At 46.2% G+C, this 22,659-nt stretch overlaps 1 long non-coding RNA gene across 3 annotated transcripts in view; it reads left to right on the top strand.

Moving 5' to 3' along the window:
* Nucleotides 1–21,805, top strand: part of LOC110015806 (uncharacterized) — a 71,417-nt gene extending 49,612 nt beyond the window's left edge. For 2 of the 3 annotated variants that reach the window (XR_013658691.1, XR_013658690.1), the window contains exon 4: nt 305–915. This is a non-coding gene — a long non-coding RNA (uncharacterized LOC110015806). Of the gene's footprint in view, nt 1–304; nt 916–7,409; nt 7,595–7,708; nt 7,892–8,724; nt 8,838–19,990; nt 20,051–20,466 lie in introns of those variants that run through there. The other variant, XR_013658692.1, reaches the window with a different exon arrangement.
* The last annotated feature ends 854 nt before the right edge of the window (nt 21,806–22,659 follow it).

Raw genomic sequence — 22,659 nt, forward strand, 5'->3', positions numbered from 1 at the left:
CTGCCAGCGTGAAAATGAGAAATGACATAATAAAGCGAATCTATTAAAAACCCATCTGACCGTTAATAAAAGCAATGATTTGATGAGAAAGTCCTGTCGCTGCGCCCAAGGCGCTGCTGCAGGAGGAGGAGCTTCCTCTGCTTTTATTTTAGCCCTGACAGTGCAGATAAGGCAAAATGAGAAGTGTGTGTTGGGGGGGGGGGGGCAATAACATAAAAAACAATTGCTGCCTCTGTCGTCTCAGACTTGATGAGATTTGGAAGCTGTTGCTGCGCCGAGGCTCAGGTAATATTTGTTGTTGAAGGTGATGGCGGGATTGGATAAAACGCACATCTCACAGCGGCCGCCGACTTTCTCATCTGCCACACAACATCAGACTCGCCTCTCGTCAGCACGCCGCCGCCTTTGCTGCATATTGAGCTGCACATTTCCATGGAAGGTGTGAAGGCAGACGGATATGAACGTCGGTGAAGCCGAACCCACTCTGGATCACTGCAGTCCCCTCAAAACTCTTCCAGCAGGATTCCCAGGAAAAACATTCTCAAAATGTCGTCTCCAACCTTTGTAGGCCGTTTAATGTCAGACAATATTTCATTAAAACTTTTATTTTCTAAATCTAAACATGAGTCCACCGTCAGAACAGCTGTTTTAGCAGCAGCACGGTCACATTAAGACAGCTGGTTGCTGAATATCCTGCTATGAAAGGAGGGTCTAAGGCAGAGATGCCCAGTTTAGTCTGTTTATTAAAGTTTAGTGTTCTCTATGCATTTATGATCCTCTTGATTGTATGTTTACTGTATAATTTCTGGTAAAAGCCCATTGAGACGACTGTTGAGATATACAAATTAAATTGAATTGATTATTATTATGGTCTGTGGGAACAACTGTCACAATAAATCCAAATTTGGAGTAAAAGATATGGAGTCCTATACTGTTCATAATTAAATAAATAAATATTTAATTCAATAAATAAATATGACCTCCTGCAAATACACAACCAACCAATAAATCTCTCATAAATATATTAAAAGATCATGAATTTGTGAAAAACCTGCACACTGATTTTAAATTAGCCATTATATCATTCAATATATTTCATTTTGCTTTAAAAACCTGTTCATTATTTTAAAACAGCATTTTAAAATATTCATTTTAATCATGTGGAATATTATAATTCTACGTCTTTATTCAGAAGCTTGGATTTCAAAATCAATATTTTCCAAAGTAACTTTGTTTTTATTACATGTTGCTGTTTTTCACAATGACTTATTTATTTAATTAAGAACATTTCAGCAGACTGAGTCTGTCAATCAAACTAGACAAGGCGGAGACACTTTTGTGATTGGCTACTCGTTTACTCAGACATGAGCAGCTGCACCCTGACTACATCGATCGAAGATGCTTCAGCAAACCTGACGGCACAATGCCCACCCCTCAACACTAGGGGGAGTCTGCACCTCAACACATCCACAGCGTTACCAGAAATTGGGCAGTTTTGGTTCTAAATTTGCGGATAAAAGTGGCTTTGGGCGAGTGTGCATAATTCTGGTGATTCTGTGGTCGGTTCGGCGGTTTTCATCTTCTCATGAACATCTAGTAGTGGTCTAAGTTAGGCTGGGTGGCTGTTGGAGTTCCACTAAGCTTCTATGAACTGGAGTTCCATGAACGCACCATGCCGCGTGTGGGAGGAGCTACCAGCTAATGTTTTTAGCCTGATAGCCACATGGAGCGGTTGCCTGTGCTCATCTCAGTAACAATGCATGGATGCACAATGCACACGGGGTGTTAAAAGATCAGGTTTATTTATTTTGAATAGTTTCACATGATAACAATGTTTCCATGTTTGAGTTCATGAGATCATCCCAGAGAGTCTCTGCTTCAGCTCCTGCAGTGAAACTACGTCTTAAATTACGTTTAAATCAGAGCGCACAGCGCAAGAGTGTGTGTGTGAGCGCAAGTTAAGGGTCTGTTGCCCTGTCCCCCGAAAAAGTAATAGTAAAAAAAGGTTTCCTCCAAAGTACAGAGCCTGGTTCTTTTAACCCGCTCTGGAAGCGTCCGAACGGGGAAGTGAACCCAAATCAAACCCCGGATCTCTACTGCTTTTTCCGACCACGGTCAGAAACGTCATCGCAGGAAAGGTTCAACATTTTCCCCGAGAGGGAAAAATAAAATCAGAGGACCTGATTTTAATCATTGTCTCAATGAAAATAGAAAAATATCATAAGGTTCAGGAGGCACGAGCAGGCTTGTTCCGCTTTGCGCAGCTGCCTGGTCTGACTCTGTCGGTCCGCCAGCTCGCCTCCTGCCAGCCGACATAAGGCACAATGTGAGCTCTGAGTGAATGGCGTAAGAATGAGGAGTGTTGCAACGGGGGACTTCAAGATGTGGACGACCGGAGCTCCTCTGTGGTTTGGTCCACACGAACCCTCAAACTACAAAAACAGAGTCGTAGATGTTTGCATCTTCTGCAGCAGACAGATGGTTTGTCTCTATTTGATCTCTAATGTAAGCAAAGCAGATATCGCTGAAATATGTCATCTCTCTGACTGGAACACCGCTGAGCGGGTATCCAGGAATATGAATCGATTTCCAGGGATGAGCCAATGAGCGTTTAGATCCCGCCCACTTTCACTGATTGACAGACAGACTCAGTCTACTGAAAAAGTTCTTAATGAAATAAATACGCCATTGTGAAAAACAGCAACATGAAATAAAAACAAAGCTACTTTGGAATATATTGATTTTGAAATCCAAGCTTCTGAAAAAGACGTAGATTTATAATAATATTCAACATGATTAAAAATGAATATTTTAAAACGCTGTTTTAAAATAATGAACAGGTTTTTAAAGCAAAATGAAAAATATTGAATGATATAATGGCTAATTTAAAATCTGTGTGCAGGTTTTTCACTAAATCATGATCTTTTTATATATTTATGAGAGATTCATTGGTTGATTGTGTATTTGCATGAGGTCATATTTATTGAATTAAATATGTATTTATTTAATTATGAACAGTATAGGACTCCATAAAAAGACTCCCAGGCTTTGTCTGTTAAATGTGGTTTTCTTTTATTTTGAAGTTGAAGGCTCTTCTTCACTTCCTGCATTGTAACCCTTGTTCTATCCTAGGCACGTTAACATTGGGAGTGGGGTCATCTAGACCCACTAGACAGTGCTCTGAACCTTTTTTCTTCAATGATTTGTGATCTTCACTGGTGTCCATGGATTACATGAAATCTTTCCACCTTTATCCACCTTTGTCATGGTAGGGGGAACACCTCAATGTAAGGGGGGGTCATAAGATAGCACAAGGGTTACAGTTAAGATTTTTGATGTTTGGTTTTGGTTTTCTGGAGCATCAGCTCAGAGTTCGGGTTCATCAGGTGGATTTCCAGTTTGAACCTTTGTAAGGGTTCTGTGGTTCTGGGTTCTGTGGTTCTGGGTTCTGTGGTTCTGGGTTCTGTCACCAGTGTGAGGGTCATCAGGATTCTCAGCTGTCTTTCAGTTTCTTTATTAAATGGGTGAATTTCTCCTGCATTCTGGGTCCCACACCACCAGTTCCTGACTAAATCGGAGCTTCTTTGGATCGACTTCTGCTTTTTCGTCTTGTTCTCAGATTCTTTTATGAACTTTGACTCTTGAAACATTAAAAAACATTCATTTTATGTTCTTTCTTGTCGGTGTTAATACTTTTCCATCTGAAATCTTTGATCAGGAATTGATTTTTGGAAACTTTTACTCCATGAATGACATGATTCTTCTGAAGAATCCAGAAACTTCTGTGTCTTCCTCTTTCTTCTTGAACTTTCCTCTTTTACTTTTATATGTTACAGAAACATTTGTTTTATCTTAATCACTCTTTTTTTTAGAGCTTTAGAGAGACGGTTTAAGGCTCTTTTTTTTTAGGCTCACATCCTCCCTGAAGACTTTCACAAATTCCTACAGATCACAACATTGGATTCAAAACATCTTGAGGCCAAAGTGGGACGTAGAAACGTCACAGCCTGACATTTCAGACTGATCCCGCTGGATGGGTTTGACACTTCCTGGGGGTCCAGCGAGACGAGGACTTTCCAATCAGCTGTTGGGTCCTGCAGCTGAAGAAAAAACCTTCTGCAGTTAAACGAGGGACGACCTGAACCAAAGTCTTGAGGAAAACTGGAGCTGCAGCAGAAATCTCTAAAGCCATGGAAGCTTCCAGGAGCAACAGCCGCCTGTCGTCCTCCACACCGCTGAAAAGCTGAGAGCAAAGTGACTTCTGAGCTCATCCCAGACACCGTCTGCTTCCAGAGAACGCTCTGGAGTGGAGGCAGCATGTGTAGACGGCCTGAAGGCCTGAAAGCATCCAGAGCTGGAAGATGTTGCTGTTTCCTGATCCCACTGAAAAGTGGACCTTTAAAAAGACGAGAAAAGAATCTCCGAAACGAGAAACTTTCTAGAAATCCTACTCTTTGACTGTTTGATCAGACGCCTGTGAAAATAGTCCCAGAGGAAGAGATTCTCAGATCAAGTCCAGGTCAAAGTTTGGAATATTTATGAGAAGCTCCAACGTTGGAGAGAAGGAAAAATAAATGTCTTCTGTCGAAGAAGAAGAACTTGAAAAACTGTTTCTTGGAAAATATTTACCCATTTATTTTTTAAACACCATAATAATAAACTACTTGTGTCCTGTTTGGTGTAATGAATGACAGACTTTTGTGTAACATTGCTGAAATCAGTAATACTCTGTCTTTGACAAACAATGACAGTTTTCATTTGGAAATATCTGTAAAATTTGGTTTAAACAACAGTGAACATGAACAGCAGCCATTTTTTAGAACAAAATTGCTGTAAACAGGATCAAAAATGAATAAGTCAATTAGCTGGCAGGCACATTGGTATTAACTTATGAAAAACAAACATAGCCATTGCTTGATTTAAACAAATAGATGTGAATCAGATATAAATTCTGTGAACAAATTCTAGTGTCTTTGTTAAAATAAATGACAAATGTGGTGGAAACAAAAATAAAATTCTCCCAGAAAAATAAAATCAAGTAGCGACAAACTTTATTTAAGACATAAACTGCTTTCAAAATAAATGACCCGGGATAAAATACATGAAGAACTTAAAGTGCATCCAAAAGTAAACATCTTTGTGAACAATGTGATGTGTGTATAAATGTTCATGTGTTTCTGGAGAACCACAGGCTTTTTAGCGTCAAGCTGCTCGTCCACCGTTGAGGAGAAGGGGGGTCTGAGGTCAGGGATGCCTCTCTTCCCTTTCCATCTCAACCATAGCTCTGGTCTGGGCGTTCAGTGCAGGGATCTTTTTCTTCAGTATTTCTGAGAGGGAATGTCGAAGCGTGGCTCTACTGCATTCAATAAAAACCCAAATCCCTCGTTCTCCACCGCTGCAGGGACGGGGACACCGTTTTCCGTTTGTTATTGCCGCTGCTCTGTCTCGCAAAAGACGGCGGTAGCTTCGTCTGGAAAAAGGTATCCTGTGTCGACTTCAGGCCAGCAGCAGCCACGGCTTTCTCACACAACTCTGTTGATGCAGCTTCAATGCTGCCGGCGAGTCTTTTAAGTTGCAGCTCTGGCTTCTCCTTGTTTTTCCCCCCCGCCATCTTTGTTTGAATGTGTTTTCTTCTTCATCTGTCCGCAACAGCCAATCTCACAACGAGCGCCCCCTATCGACCCTCCAAAGAATTGTCTTACCAAAGGATGGTTAATATAACGTTTTACAGGGTCTTTAAATGTAAATAAAAGCTCGGTTCTTGATGAAGACGCATCGAGAATCAATCGCGGGACTAAATATCGCGATATATCGCCATATCGATATTTTGGCACACCCCTACTGAAGAGTATGAAAAAGCTCGGATGAAATATGGAAACATTTGTAGCAGCAAAGGTGAAAAACAAATGTTTTTGAGACCAGATGAAGGTTAAACGAAACCAAAGAGGACAAATGAAGGAAACAAGAAGATAGAAACCCTGACCATTTTCCTGAGATTGTGTCAAACATCAAACTCCTGAGTTTGGACGTTTAGAAAGGAGCTGCTAAAGGGGAGGAACCTCCAAACTGACGCTCTTCAGCTGATCTTCCTCTGCAGAAGAAGAAACTTTTAAATGTGAAGAACTTGGCGGCGTCTCGGAGCGGATCTGCTGCTTCCACAGACCAGGACAATGACGAGTGTTGGGATCTAAAAATGGCCCGGCTTTAAATCCACACGTATGCCTCGGTGAAGGAGGAGAAAAAACACAAAGATGTAATTACATGGAAGTCTCTGCGCCTAATGCCGGATTGATTCGTAACTGCAGGACATCCTTGAGCCAGATCTTTAAAAATGAAGGAGGGAGGGGAGCGGCGGCGCCTTGAGAGGCTTTAAAAATGCAGGAATAATTACACATACACTAGACTAATTAAGCAGCGCTGAACTCTGCGGCCTCATTCTTCCCTCGCACTGATCACGCCGCTCGTTTTTCACCGCAGTCTTCCGCCGTAAACGGACGGACGGCGTCCAGCGGACGCCAGACCTCAGGAAAAACGAGCAAATTAAACAGGAAGAGAGTCTGGTTACTATTTCAAAGTCGTCATTTTAATTGTGTTGGAGGGGAGGAGGACTGTCTGAAAGAAACATGGGCTTCTTTATAATTCAATGGCTGTAATTCATATCTGCAGAGCCAGGACCGGAGCGGCCCGGTCGACCCGAGACATGCCAGAAATAGTTCCAACGTGTCCATCCTCGCAGCAGGTAGGGTTCTGAGGAAACGTTTGGACCGCGTTCCTCCTGCAGGTTCTGATGAAACGTTTGGACCGCGTTCCTCCTGCAGGTTCTGAGGAAACGTTTGGACCGCGTTCCTGCAGGAGGAACGCGGTCCAAACGTTTCCTCAGAACCTGCAGGAAGAACGCGTCTGTGGGGTTTGTGGGGTCTGTCCATGTTTTCGTACGTCTCTGCTTTTCAATGGTCTTTTTTTCTGCGATGGCCACACATTTGGAAGGCTGGGAACCCATGACCCATGTCAGGCCGATCGTTGATACTTGGGACTGATTTGCTTTGGCAATTACAGTAAAAATACTCAAATTTCAGTGGGTTGTGTGGATCGCATCCACCAGACGCTGACAGGCTCCACCCCCAGAGGTCTTGGTTCCTGTGCCTGAGGTCTCCGTCTGGTTTCCTTGTTCAGCTAAGGTCCAGGGGTCCGGACCTCGCTGGTCTGGACCTCGTCTATAGTCTGGTTTCATCACTCTGTTCTTCCAAAACGGTTTTAGAGGATGAAGTAACGGACATACGATGAAAACGCCACCCAAATCCCATGAAGGATAGGATTCACAGAAAATCAGAAGATATCATTCCAAAGGTGTTTGTTTCTACGTAAGTCAGTTCTGCTGCAAACAGACATTTCTTCTTCTGCACCTGAAGCCCTGATGAAGCAGAAACGCTTCAGGATCTTCAGACTGTGGATAATTGTGGAGAAGCTCAGCAGGACCCACCGGCCTCCGTTTGATCAGCCCGTCTCCACCGGCATTAACACCGCTGACAGGCTGACGGCGCTCCCCGGAGGCGGCGCGCTGACAGAGCCCCGCCGCTAATCCGGCGTTAGAAAGGTAGCCTCTCCCAGCTGGAGTAAATACCTGTTCACACCTCTCAGATAAGCAGCCCAGCAGCTCAGCTTTGCAGACGCCTCCACCACTTTGCCTGTAATGAACTCCATCTTCCAGAAGCTGCAGACATAGCGCCGCAGGAGGATTCAGGCGGATCCAAACCAGCAACAGCTCACACGAAAGCCCTCCACTTCTCATTCAGGACTTCAGTTTTCAGCTCCACCCTGTGATGGACTTGACCCTCTTGAAGGTGGATCCTCAGCATCCGGTGTGAGAGAAGATCCGCCTGCATCGCTGCTGGTGAGGTCTGGACTCCTTCTGTTCGTCTGGACTCCTTCTGTTCTGCTCACAGAAACCCTGAAGGGAGTTTTCCAAACACATCGTTCCAGTGTCACCTCTGAAGAGTTCTTCTGTTTCTGCCATGATGAGCACAGCAAAAGCAAACTGTCAGATGTTTTTGCTTTAGTTCTTCAGGAAAAGTTCAGTTCAAATCTGGACTTTTGGGTCACGGTTTTGTTTCAGTTCCACATACTTGTGTTTCACAAAACGACAACCAAAGGTAAAATCTTTGGTTGTCGTTTGGTTGTCGAAAGTAAGACACTTTGAGTCACTAAACCTGCTGTCAACATCCATCCGGTCTCTTCTGGGGTCACGGGGCTGCTGGAGCCTATCCTGCGACTCCCTGAACAGGTCACTGGGGCCAGCCTGCTGTAGTGATGAAATAGTAAATACTAACTCTTTACATTTAGCACCATTGTTTGACTCTTTCCACATCTGCAGCACAGATGCAGCCGTTCACTTTCTCTACCATCTGGTTCAATGCTGGAGCTTACGGTTCCGTTTTTGATGGAGAATTGTGGGACTCATGGTGGAGACCGTCCTAAAAAGGCCAGTCAGGTCTGTGGTTCGAGTCCCTCGTTCTGTCAGAAGAGCTGACTGGAGGAGGTGCAGTCATGTGACAACAGCAGGATTTCACTGATGAGGAGTTTCTGCTCCTCAGAAAAAAGGCTCTTCTGTCATGTAATTAGCTCCAACAGAAGTTCCAGCGCCGTGAGCCTCTGAGGAAGAAATCTGAAAACTAACCAAAGCCCCTGAAGGTGTGACCGCCCCAGAAATCCCTCCTTGCCATTCAGGTGGGGGCAGATGGATCGTGAGGTGGGATGACAGAAGCCCGTGGTCCAATCAGGAGCTGCTCCAAGCGCCAGGTCTGTTCCAGAGATCCACGAGGACGACAGGGACCCCACAGGTAATTAACCAGGTCCAATTAGAGAGGCTCCAAACGGGTCAGCAGGCCGCAGAGGGGCGGAGTCTGAAGAAAGAGCCCACTCAGCAGTCCAGCCAGTTTGGTAGAAACAGGAACTCGTGAAGGGAAAATTCTCAATCCTCCTTCAAACCTCAATCTGACTGACTTTGGAGTGAATCTGTAGTGAAAACAGATTCAAACAGGAAAGTAACATGAATATGTTTAGAAGCAGACGTTTGCTGAAACGTAAATGGAGAAGCGTTTCCTGAGAAAGGAGTTGGCTTCTTAGAAACCAAACGGCGTGTGACGTCTCTCTCCCTGAGTTTCTGTCCTCAAACGTGTCGGTGTGACAGCGACGTTGTCCTGTGGAGTAAAACTTTATTACAAAGTGCTCTTAGAACAGACTCCGCCCCCATGAAGTCTGTCCTAAATCACGCTGCAGCCTGGCGGTCGGGGGACGCCGGCCGTGTGTGAAGCAGCGACTCTTCGTCATGAGAAGCTGATGGTCATCAAACAGGTGAGCACACAGAGTTCATCACTTCTGTTGAAAATGGAAATGGGTTATTTATGAGATGTTGGTCGCGCTCGCACAGCCATACATCTCCCCCCACCACAGCCCTCGTGTATTATTTTGGTTATTTGACAGATCGCCCATGCCGCAAATCTTTAGCAGCAGCCCATTAGTGATCCTCCGCCGCCTCTGGCGTGACAGGTGTTATTTCCCTGCAGCAGGACGGAGGATTTATGAGGGAAACCTGCTGGACTACCTGCAGAATCCACCCAGGAGGCTGGTCAGAGCTCCCGTGAACGTCCCCTAAAAGCACGTTTACCACAGTGATGGGGGGCAGCAAATGAAAGCTGTCACTCCACAGATTCATGCTGACAGCCCAACACCCCCACGAACAAGAGGAGGGGGTTCAAGCCAGGCTGAAGAACCACTCTAACCGGAATGGTTCTGTTTTCTTCATCAGATAAAGCTTCAACCAATCAGAAGGGCCGTAATTCTGCTCTTGATCCTGTTCACACCAAGTCATTCAGTCCAACAGGTTTGATGTTCTGACAAGTCCTACCATTCACTGTAAAAGAGAGATTGACTGAGTGGCCCCTCCCCCCTGGCGTTCCAAACAGGAAGTGACATCTGTAGAGAAATAAGAGGCTGTTCCTCAGTCATTCTATTGGTCAGAAGATCCGTTCTGGACCTGAAACCTTCTTTAACATCTTGATAATACATTTTAATTGTCATATTTTATTCTGTAGACATTCAAGTCAAACTGACCAATCAGATGCCTCAATAAAAGTAGGTGGAGCCTGCTGGTCCCCACATCCAACATTCAAAGCATTTGATTGACAGATTTCATTTAGCCTGTTTTCAAGTGATAGGGGTGTGGCCTTCCAGCAAGCTCCTGGTTGGTGAGAGTGGTTGCTATAGAAACGATGACGCAGACCAGCTCGGACCAATCGCTGCGTATCTTATCTGTATGGCAATAAATGGCGACTGAATTGACTTCATTCAGTTGGAGCCGGGATAAACCATTTTGAATGGATGACATCACTCTCTCTCCGTCCAGGTCTGATACAGTCTATGGCTCCTCCTCCATCGTGGTCCTCGCCGGCCCGCCTCTCCCTGTGGAGGGTTTTCCTTCGGTGGCCGGATCTCTTGGAGTCTCTCTACCTCATCAATAAAGAATAATCCTTCAGATTATCTTCTGTTAATCCAGAACTGAGGAAAGTTGGATCAAAACCACAGTTAAGTGAACTGAGAACAGACATTTTTGGGATTTTGCTTTGAAAAGTCTCATTTTAGGAGTTTTGATGGTAAAAACCAACGTGACCGTTTAGCGGTTCCGACCCGCTCCTCTCTGGCCACACCTCCTCCTCCTGACCCACACTGGGAGCTGCCTGCACCTCCTTCATCTTCATCACCGTCATCTCCTCGTGGCGTCGTCTGTGCTCCAAGTGGAGGGTCGGTTTCTGACGTGTCGTTTGAGGAGCAGCTGAAGCGGGCGGAGCTTCACCTGCAGCGAGGTCTCGTGTTTGTCTCACCACGGGCCGCTGCATCGAGCGGCGGTCCAGCAGAGCGTCATGAATCTTTCAGGAAGACGCACCAGCTGAAGGCAGCTCCAGCCTGTCAGTCCTGAAGCAGGGCGTAATTATTTACCAAAGAAATGAGCTTCTCAGTTTTCCTTTTCTTTTATCCTAAATCTGAGCTAAAATCATAAAAGCTCCACAGTTAGGAACAAGATGTTTTCTGCAGATTTACTCACTTCAAAAACAAGCCCCCTCAAAAAGAGGTGGGGGCTTTCTTTTGAAGAAGGGTGTTCCTCATGCGTGTCCACGCAGCGTTCTCACCGGTTTAAATGGCGCCTCTTCCTCATGATGTAACTGTGTGAAAGTGTTGAACTGAGCTGGGAGGACTTCCCTGATTTCCATGTCAGATCATCTCAAAGCTGCCTTTCCACTGCTTCCAAGATCAAAGGATACGCCCCCCCGTCTCCGTATCAGCTGATCGGCGCCGACCTCAGGGTTCTCAAAGCTCAACCGCCTCATGTTGGCAAGTTCACTAAAGGAGCGGGAAAGCAGAGCTAATTACAGCATCAGGAAGTCTGACCTCACTGAAAGCTCCTCCGGCTCCGTGTTTGACAAAAGGGTGACGGCTGACGAGCTTCCTGGATCTCCTTCACGCCTGCTGGTCGTCTTTGATTGTTTGTGCTGCCTTGGGCTCGACACAGATCTGCACAGAGACGAGCGTCGCTGATGCTCGTGCACGCTCACTTCAAAGCAGGAACAAAACACTTGATGTTTCCTCCTAATTCCAGCTGCAGGAGCAGCTTCTGCAGAAAAGCTTTGGTTCTGCATTCGCTCCAAACACCAGCAGGAAACCCGACTGCTGGGGTGACGCCACGCTGTAATCCACTACACATGTACTTCTTTGTCAAAGGTGATCTGTTACTAACAGGATTACTGCCTCACAACTGTAATCATGACTGTTAGTGTTTATAAAACCTGCAGAGGAAGAGTGAGACGTACTGAATGTTTCAGGGGTGTAAAGGTGACTGATGATGATCATCCAACCACTGGAGGTTCCTCAGCTTTACTCAGTCCAAATGAAATGATCTGAGCGCCTCAGACTGAAACCAGCGCTGCAGACGACGGGCACACCCCGCCTACACACTGATGAGTTTACCGTGCTCGGAATGTGATGCACATGGGTGCAAAGGTCATGGGAACAGCTGCTCCTCTCTGGGTCAGTAAGCTGATTCACGCTGAGGTGTCGCTGGCGACATCTCCGGTGTTCAAGGGTTAAACTGGAAAGAACTGGCTTCAACCAAGATACTGACCTCACTGGAAAGACATCCACCAATCACAACACAGAAACACACACTGCTGGTAGTCCTCTAAATCCAACATTGTTGACATTCAGAATTCAATTCAACATGATTTTAATTCTGTTCAATTGTGGTTACAATCCAATAAACTTCTACTCAACAAATCTAAATCCTATTTTATGTTGTTTCAAAAAAGACTATGTCCTGTAGCTGCAAGTGAAATACATTTAACTTACCTGGACATGTCAATTATTTCAGTAGCAGAAAAATTCAAATATCTTGGTTTGTGGCTTGACTCCTCTCTCTCTTTTAGTGCTCATATACAGTCCATTGTCCACAAAATTTCGTATCGTTTAAAACTACTTTATCTATCAATCAATTGTTTTATTCTCTCAGTCAGGAAGAAAATCATCTCACAACTGATTATCCCGACTTTAGATTATGGTGACATCATTTATCAAAACACTACTCTCACTAACCTCCGACCACTGAACGTTATTTATAACAGTTTGTGTCGGTTTATTCTTCGTTGTCCATTTAGAACTCACCACTGTCTTATGTTTCAGCAACTGTCCTGGCTTCCCCTATCCTCTCGACGTCAATTTCACTGGCTATTGTTCATTTTCAAATGTATTAACCTTAGCTATCCAGACTATCTCAAACAATATTTAACTCCTTTTCAGTCTTCTTATAATTTACGTCATGCAGATCAAATTTTTTTTGCTGTTCCAAGAGTTAAAAAACAAATTGGAAAATATTCATTTAATTATAAGGCTCCCTCCGACTGGAACAATCTTCCTCCATCCATTCGCTCTTTAACCTCATTCTTTGCATTTAAAAATGCCTGTTTAGTTCATCTTCAACACTCATGTAACTGTTTTTGATTTAATTTGATTTCTTTTCTGCCTTTTATTTATTATTTTATTTCCTTACCTTAAATTAATTATTAATTACTAGTAGGTGCATTAAATGCCTATGTTTGTGTGTGTGTGTGTGGGTGTGTGCCTGTTTGTTGTCTTGTAAATTTTAAGTTCTTTTTGTCTTGTTTTGATATATGTAAAACTCAGCTGTATCTGTCGGTTATTTATTTATTTGCTTGTTTTGTTGTATTTTGAGGACCCCCTTGAAAACGAGATGACACATCTCAAGGGGCTTATCCTCTAAACAAATAAATTGAAATTGAAATTGGTACACGCCCCCTACCTTCATGGGAAACAGCTGAGTTCTAAAATAATCCTGTCCGTTCTCCTTTAAATTGTTCCGGATCAGCTGTTCACCACCAGGCCACATTTATGTTTTTACTTCAGAGTAAGTTTTCTGACCAATCAGCGTTTACTTTAGCCCCGCCCATTCCCACCAGATGAATGTGCATTTAGGAACAGGCCAGTTCCAAGAGACACTTCAGAGCATCGGGCTGAAGGGGGCGCTGTGATGGAAAAGGCTGGACGGAGAGCAGAGCTTTGAGGGTTAATCTGAGTGAAGGGACCGTCTGCGTCTCCCAAACAAGACCATGCTCTTTATTATCACGTCCACCGTTTAGAAGTTGACTGACTTCACGTCGCAACTCTGAAGCCTGATCGGACCTTTGTGCTGTTGCCATGGCAACACCCTGAGACGGATGAGGTCCCTGATGCTTCTTTCCATTCATGGGTCAAACTTTGTTTGGGTTTCCTCTGCGGCTCCCTAGATGTTTTTGCTGATGTGTGTCCAGAAAGCCTCGGCGAGCTCCAGACCTGCGGCGTGACGAAGGTTTCCTGATTAATGTCCAACAATTAAGGAAGGTTTGCTAAAGCTCACAGACACGCGGAAGGCTTCTCCGTGGCAGAGACCAACAAAGCCGCTGTCCTCCGAGGCTCCGGATCAGCAGCCATCTGGACGGGAGTTTGGCTGCAGAACTGGCATTCCTGAGTTGATATGAAACTGAGGGGGGAGCGTGTGATCTGAGCGAGTCGGGTCCTCAGAGTCCCACAACAACAAGCTTCCTTCTTAAGGAATACTCAAAGTGGCAGCGGCGAGGAAGAAAAGACTTTTTAGATCCACCACACGCCTCACCGCAGCGTTTGATTTTCTTTCTACATCGTTTATCAACTGTTTGGATTCTGACTCACAGAAAAATGTTACACAAAGACTGAAAACTGACCAACAAACTTTGTTCTTAAACCATTCTGATAAAACAGACTCGTGCTGCGTCCAAACAATCACAAGAACTGAACCAAAGTCTCCGACTTTGACGCTCCTGCAGAACAGAGGAGAACCTTCACAGGAACCAGCGACCAAAATGAGTCCAAGAACACGAGGAGGACTCACCCTGGAGGAAGCGAAAGAAGATGGAAAGAAGGTCAGACCTCGCTGGACTGGGTTCAGGTCAAAGGTCATGATCCAACTGTCAGAACGGGACAAACCTGGATCCATGAGAGAGTTCACGGATGAAGGAATAAGAACACAGAGGAACATCTGGTTGATCCACCACTGATGTTCTGATGAGACACGAGGGACTCTGTGGAAAGAGACTCTAACACTGTCATGCATGGCGGTGGGAGTGTCATGCTGATCCAGACAGTTTTCTGTGGATCCAAAGCAGGATAGTGACGTGATGGTTTGGAACATTTCTCTCTATTGGCTGATGTCACCATTCTAACTCCAGAACATTCTGCTCCATTGACTTCTATTATAAATCCATCCTAAACTGTTGTGGTGTCAGAAGCAAAGGGAATCCTAAACAGCTGGATCCGTCTGAAATAGTCCAATCCCCTCATTATCTCAGGTTAGTTAAGGGATCATGAAGTTCACCTTCTGCCTGTTTTCCACTTCTCTGTGACTCTTCAGCTGCTGCTCTGATCTGTGCTGCAGGCCAGCAAAGCTCCTGTTTTCGTCCGGTTTCCATAAACCGTGTCTGAGAAATTCTGCACGTGGATTTGTGAGAGCTCATCAGACGTGTGGAGGATGCCGAGGCGCCGCAACAGTCGCCGTCTGACTCCCGGCGGTCGAGTGGAAGCAAATATCTATCAGCCACCAGTGGCAGCTGGCTGTAAATCAGCGTGTGGTGCAAACGTATTTCTCTGCTCTCCCTGCAGCCTGAGAGGAGGAGAAAGACGCAGGCCTGCTTTAATGTACGAGCGTTTGTGAGGAGGAGATCCAAGACGACTCCAAACTGTCAAATGACCCGCATCAGTGAGAAAAAATGAGAACAAACGGCCAGGTAAATACGCTGAAAAGAGGAAATCCAGGACTGGTAGATCTTCTGCAGAGAGAGACGCTGCTCAGGTGTGACAGACGACGGGCGAGACAAATGAGCCGATGGAGAGGAGGGACACGCCGGGAGGAGGGACACGCCTGGAGGAGGAGAGGAGGGACACGCCGGGAGGAGGAGAGGAGGGACACGCTGGGGAGGAGGACAGGAGGGACACGCCGGGAGGAGGAGAGGAGGGACACGCTGGGGAGGAGGACAGGAGGGACACGCTGGGGAGGAGATGGAGGAGGGACACGCCTGGAGGAGGAGAGAAGGGACACGCCGGGAGGAGGAGAGGAGGGACGCGCCGGGAGGAGGAGAGAAGGGACACGCCGGGAGGAGGAGAGGAGGGACACGCCGGGGTGGGGGGGGGGGGGGGGACACGCCGGGAGGAGGACAGGAGGGACACGCCTGGAGGAGGACGGGGAGGGACACGCCGGGAGGAGGACGACTTCTCCTTACGTCTGGTAAAACCGGTTTCATCAGTTCTGATGACGTCATGAGGACCTCCCAAACCAGCCGCTCAGGTTTTTATCTCCCATCATGCATTGCAGAGCAGGTTGAACATTTACAGACTCCTGCAGAAGGTCCTCTGACTTCTGTCTGGATTCATGTCATAGTTTTACCAAAGTGCTTCCAGTCAGTCAGAAGTTCACTTTTCTCCCAAAAAGGAGGAAGAATGAAGAGAAGTGGTCATTTCTGTTTCTGTTTGTGGTTTTTCTGCATTAGCAGCTGCTAATCGAGCATTTATAACATTTCAGTTCATTTCATTGATTTTCAATAGAAACCAGAAAACGGGAATCAAACGCGTCCACAGAGCGGCCGTCCACCTTAAACTGAACATGCTGGACACACACCCACATCAACACACACTGCTCCAGGAATTCCTGAAATGTTAAAGGTTAGATTCTGTGTCTGATTCTGGAATAACTGTTGTCGCTGAGCAGAGATTGACCACCACCACAGCTGACTGCCACAAGCCCTTCAGCAAGGCATTGAATCTGTGTGAGGAAGGGATCAAACACGTCCCGGTCAGCGAGGAAGTGACAGTCAGGAAAAGAGTTTCCAGCTTTCAGCCTTTCATTCCAAAGTGCAGCGTCTTCAGGACTTCCTGGTCTCGCCTCGCCGCCGCCGCTCACCTGTGCTGACGGTTAAACGCTGCCGTTAGCTTAGTGATTACAGCAGGAGGGGGAATCGGTTTCCTGTGAAGCTTTCCTCCGTGGGCAGTTAAAAGACGATTACCCAAACCTCCACGCTCCGCCGCCGAGGAAAGTTAGTCAAATGTTCAGCAGACTGGGATGAAAGCGTCTGAGTGATGGACCTTCTCGTCATTTTAATGAGCCACGCTCTGCTGTGAGACACAGGAAGAGAAATGGAAGAGCATTAAAGAAGACTTGGATGTTTAAACCACTCGCATTCATTAAAACAAACAGCTTTGGCGTAAAAACTCCATAGCTGGACGGAGAACAAAACTCCAAGTTTGGGTTTCTTCCTGTGGAAAAGTTTGAAGGAAGATGTGACGGATCGGTTAACCGCCACGTCGTCTTCAGAGAGCAGCAAACGGTGGATGACCTCACAGACTCTGACCGTGTGGATCTCGGTGAAGGCCGGTTCCTTTGGGTCTTGTGGTGAGGAAGAGACGAGCTGTCACCTTTCTTCTGATCTAAATAGTTCTGACCCGGTTGGTCCGGAGCAGCAGCTTGTTTGGTGAGGGAGGCTGCAGCTGCAGCCGCTCCAACTAGAGCTTGATGCTCATGGCGTTGGGTCCTAGTTTTAGTCTTTGGCATGGCGTGACCGGGACCTCAAACCCTGGACTCTCCAGTTTAAGGTGGACTCTACACCTACCCTCTGGTCAGGTGATGGTTAAATCTATAAACGGGACGATGATGAAAGAAAAAAACCAAAGTTTCCTTCCTACATTTCAGTTCATGTTTAAAGTTTTTCTGATGAAACAGCAAAACCGCCTCTGCCCCCGCTGCTGAAACCCCCCCACGGCTGCCACTGCTCCTCCGTGGCGTCTGCGGCGGCGTGGGCTCGCCTCTCCTCCTCATTAGGAGCAGGAGGAGAAGCTGCTCCGTCTCTGCAGCGTGGAGGTGGAATTACTGCATCTCCTCTGGGTCCTTTTATGGATCTCAGCCTCTCCTGTGGTGGGGGGGGGGGGGGGGGGGTATTAATCCGATTCATAAATAATGAGGGATGGCAGTGAGGCCCCTGGGTGCGGGGGCCACTGCTTCTTCAGGGTGGTGGGGGCTAAAGCAGAGAGAGCGGTTTATCCACAGCAGCAGCAGAGACCAGCGTCAGGCTGATCCTCCATCGCATGTTTCTGCTAACAATGACGGCGAGGAAACGGCGAGGGCGTGTCACCGCTGACCTGCAGGATTATTCACAGCTAACAATCAGATGCTTGATGGAGAAGCGTCCGTCAGTGGAGGATCCGCCATGAACAGATGACGAAAGGGGGAGGAGTCACATCTGGATGATGGAGCAACAACTAAACTCTGAGATGCAGGAAACTCCCCAGGAACATGTCTGTGGACAAACCTGGAAGACACAGGGCATGCCCCCCCCCCCCCCCCCCCCCCCTGAATCTGAAGGAGATGAAGAACCACGTGATCTAGAGCAGAATCCACTAAGATCCATGAGCACTGGAATATTCCGTGTGAACCTGTCAGCCCATGAACTCATCTTCCTTCATGTCTGTTTAAAGATCTTTTGGAACGGAGTCGAGTCTTTTCGTTCCACTTTCAGGCTGCTGAGGATGCCGCTCCACTCTGTACGACACGCCGCTGACAGTCAGGCTGCAGTCCCAACCAGGATCGGGCTGGGAAACAAATCCATTACTTCCTGTCTTGAGGCCTGTTGTGGCTCCGCCCCATTGCTCCTTTCTCAGCCCTGGTCTGCTTTCACACTGCGCCCTTGAGGGCTGAGCGCCTGTGGACAGGATGCAGTAACAACAGCTGTCCTAACGGGGGCAGTATTGACACACAGGGGCTCCGACCAGGAAGGGAAAACCGTCATGAATCAGTGTGACTTTCTGAAATGTTGTTCTTCCTGCGTCTTTGCTCCGCCCCACCTCACGGCGTTTTCCCTCCGTCCTTTAGGTCCATGGCTTTTGTTTCCGTCTCATCTTCACTCAAACTCCTGTCCATTTCCTCTCAGGTCTTGGAAATCATTAGACAGGTCGGCTTTGTTCCCACCCCCGTGTCTCCTCAAAGCGCCATTCGCCGCCACGCCCCCCTCCCCGCCTTTGTTTGGCGGCTTGTGTAAGCACATGGAGATTAATTGGGTCTGTCTTTCAGCTTTTCCTGCCACCTTCCTTCCCTCCCTCTCTCAGGAATGCCTCTCATCATCTTTTCATTAGAGCTGCTTCTGCCCTGATCCATTATTTAGCCCCAGTCTCGTCCTTTATTAGCCTGTCGCCGGAGCAAATTCTACAAACTCATTAAAAAACGATTAAAGGCTGATGATTTGCTCTGATAAAGCCGAGCCGGCTTCAGGTTTGCTTCTCTGACTGATCTCCTGACAGGAACATCTGCACGTCGCCTCACGTTCTCCATTTTAATCCGGGACAATCGCACATCAGTCAGGGCTGATGGTCAGTGAAGGCCCGACTCCCCTCACCAACGTTCGATTCCTCCCTGTTCAGTGCTTTTCTTTAGGAGACGGAGGACCGTCAAACGCCGTCTCCATTCAGCCACTTCCTCCTGAAGCGGGGACATGTTTTTATCTGCATTCCTCCTTTATAACGAGCTAAACCTATCCAGGCTTTTCAGGCACATCTACTGTGCTGAAGTGGTTTTTAGGCGTTCATGGTCAGATGAACAGACTCCAGAGAGGTTGTTTCTGCAAACCATGGTCACTGCAGAGACAGAAACATTCAATCAAACATCAGAGAACCAGTCTTTCAGGGGAACAACGCCTGTGAACAGATCCACCAACCCTGGCGTGAACGCACCAATCCATGCGCCCGGTTTGCATCCGCTGCCTCTTTTTCAACGCACTTTATAAAGAAATATCCTTTATTGACTCTGATCCCAAATGTGGATCAGCAAACAAACTATTTATAAACTCGTATCCGAGGGAAACGGACAGAAAAACAGAACATTGGTGCTGATGAGACAGAGACGCTAGAAGGACAGACCGTCTTCTGTTGGGATCAGCTGTGGTGTAACGTCTGTCCCCCTATGTTCCAACTATCTGTTGCTATGGTTACCAACCGGCATCGAGGCCAGAGCTGAAACATGGAACGTAATGTGACCAGAATTTTTCTATTTCAGGTGAAATTTATCCCTTTTTCCTGGACAACCTGCAGCCAATCAGAATGCAGGATTCACCTGGACCATGAGGTAACGGGGTTCAAACTCCTGAGCGTTTTGTCCTTCATGTCTGCCTCTGACCCTACACTCACTTCAACCTGCATGTAGGCATGCACACATGACCTAGCTTAACCACCTCCTGCCAGACCACAGACGGCAGCGTCCTCCCCTTTATAGAATGAGCCTCACTAGATCAGTGGCTCGTGTACATGCAGACCAATCTAGTGTAAATTAGTCCACAGTTTTGTCCGTAACCTGCTTTTTGATTTTTTTCCATCCGTGCAGAACAAGTTAGGACATTTTCCAGATGAAATTTGTGGTTCAGACACTCGTCAGCTTTCCAAGGTGAGTTAGTTGGTGTCTAGTTTGGAGGATTTCTGTCGTTGTTTTCTCCACCTCCTGCAAATGTCACCACAAAATAACAGTTAGCAGTTCTGTGTTCACAACCTCTGTGTCCAAGCAGTGAATGCTGGGACACGAGGTCATGTGACCGCTTTTGAGTGAGCAGATTGGCTGCAGCCAATGTCCACAAACATACGGGAGCAGATGTAGCTTAAAGAAATACGTTTAGAGTGGGGTATTTTTAATCAAATAACTGTTTGAATTATTTAAAAAATAATCCCGACTTTCATAGTATTTTTATCCTTTAGTTTCATATTTTTGCAGACTATTTTACTCACTTTCATCATGTGTTTTACCTTTTTTATGAACATTTGCTCTGCCACCTGCATATTCATAGTTTATATTTTCTCTGCTTTCAGTTTTGGACTCTGTGTCTCCAAAGATGAAGAATGTTTAGGTCAGGGGGGGGCGAACACGCGGCTCTTGGCCAATGAGCATGCGGCTCTTTGTGTCTCATTTTCTATACACTGATCCTCATTTCATAGTTTTTCCCTCTTAAACTACATTCAATGCCGGAAAAAATGACTGAACATTTATGTGCGTGCAGAACGTTACCCTCATGGTCAAAGTGGCTTAATTCAGAAAATAAAGACAAACACAGGATGTTTCTGGAAGAACAGGAAGATTCTTACTTTTTCACTGAACGGAATAGCAAGTCACTTCCTGATCAACACAAATCGTCTCCTTTATTAACAAGTTAAAGCTTTTCAAATGTCCATCATTCCACTTTCCTTCTTTGTGGAGCTCACAGCAGAAGCTGCAGTCCACATGAATAAAGCAGAACGTGACGGAAACTTGACTTTGTGGTTCGAGGACCTGCAGCAGAAACGACCGCAGATCACTTTTCTCATGGATCCTCTAATGCAGAGACTGACTGATGAGATCCCCGCTGGTCACTGATGAGGCAGCGAGAGAACCGGAGATGATTGAGCTGAAATCTCTCTGAATGAAGGTCCTGTTACGTTTTGGAGAACAGAGAAATCCCCGTGTGTCAAAGAGCTGCTCTAAGCTGCTGTGATGTTCTCCTCAATGTCTGCCAGTCCCTGTTATGACCTGGAAACAGGTGATATAAGACATCGGTCCGTTCTGACTGACACTCACATAAAGGAACTGATCAGAGAGGCTACGACTGAATCTGATCTGCAGAGGATCACTAGAAACCAGAGAAATGCCACTGAGATCATCATCCATCACTGCAGGAAGGTGAGAAACTCTGAGATGGAGTTTGGAAAACACACCTGACTGAACCTGCTGGTGAGAATATTTGAATGTTCCATCAATCATCAGTTTTTTCTGACCTCCAGGGTTAACTGTGTTAACTCTGGCTAAGCTGCATAGATGTGTGTATTGAGGGTGGACACTTTCCCTGAAATAAACACAAGTACAATACTTGCTGTTGTGTTGTAGGGAGAGGAGTGTTTTATGGAAAATGATATGGCTCTTGCTGTGAACCCCCCCTCCCCCCTCCTTAGGTGATGCTGGGAGTGATGCCACGTTTAGTTCAAACCCAGGAAATGTAGTGTAAATCAGAAGTCTACTTTAAAATGTATCTATTTTTAAGCTAAATCATTTTATATACATATTATGTCCTGCTGAAGATGCCTCACCGCATCTGTGTAACTTCAATTGAACTGTAGCATTTTCTTGATTATTTTCATACTTAATTATTACTTGATAAGGAAATAAACATGGATTTGACGTAAACTCTTGTTCTTTTGACTAGCTTTGCAATGATGCCTCCTCTCTGGGATTGGACAGTAATGAGAAAGTGACACTCTTCTCTGATTCGGGTCACAAACATTTAGTTTGACTTTTATTCAGGTATAAAGTGACATGTGATCACTTCAAATGCTATAACTTTATTTTAGGACCTACCTGAATGATGTTTATGTTCCTGGAAAGGTCCCTTCACGCCCTTTCCAGTAACATAAACATCAATCTTCACACTTTAGTCACATACTGAATAATCAACAGTTGGGATCATAGTAAATCCTGTTTCTTTCCTTCTGTTTCTCCCTGTTTGGAGAAAGTCTTCCTCCTGTGCTCTTCCTCTAAATAAAGCCAACCAGGATGTTCCATAGGGGGCGCTGCAGCCTCCCGTCTCCTCCCGTTTCAGGTTGTAGACCTGCAGCGGTAAAACTCGGCGGACGCCTCCTTTAAAGAAGCGCCGGCCTCTTCACGGCGGCCTCGGAGAGTCCCGGCTCATGCATAATAGAAGCGCTGGCTGAATTATTGATGCAGATTTTTGCACACAATCTGCAGGGGCCATTATCTGGGTCTGTGATGGATCTCATTTAACTGACAGATCAGATGGATCCAGATCAGATGGATCCACACCCGCGCCACCATCGCCTAGATAATCCCACAACACCACGACCGGCGGAAAGGTTAGGGAATTTTCTCCATATGGATGAGCCCTTTTGTTTTCCTCATGCCGAACGGGAAAATGTCAACTCTCTGGACAGTAGGATACGCCCCCCATCACCCATGCTGAACAGTCCAATGAGCTCAGATCTCCTGGAATCGGCTGAAAGCGCACAAACGAGGCAATC

This window comes from Oryzias latipes, chromosome 10, assembly GCF_053564925.1.
Source record: "Oryzias latipes strain Hd-rR chromosome 10, Olatipes_Hd-rR_3.1".
NCBI lineage: Eukaryota > Metazoa > Chordata > Actinopteri > Beloniformes > Adrianichthyidae > Oryzias > Oryzias latipes.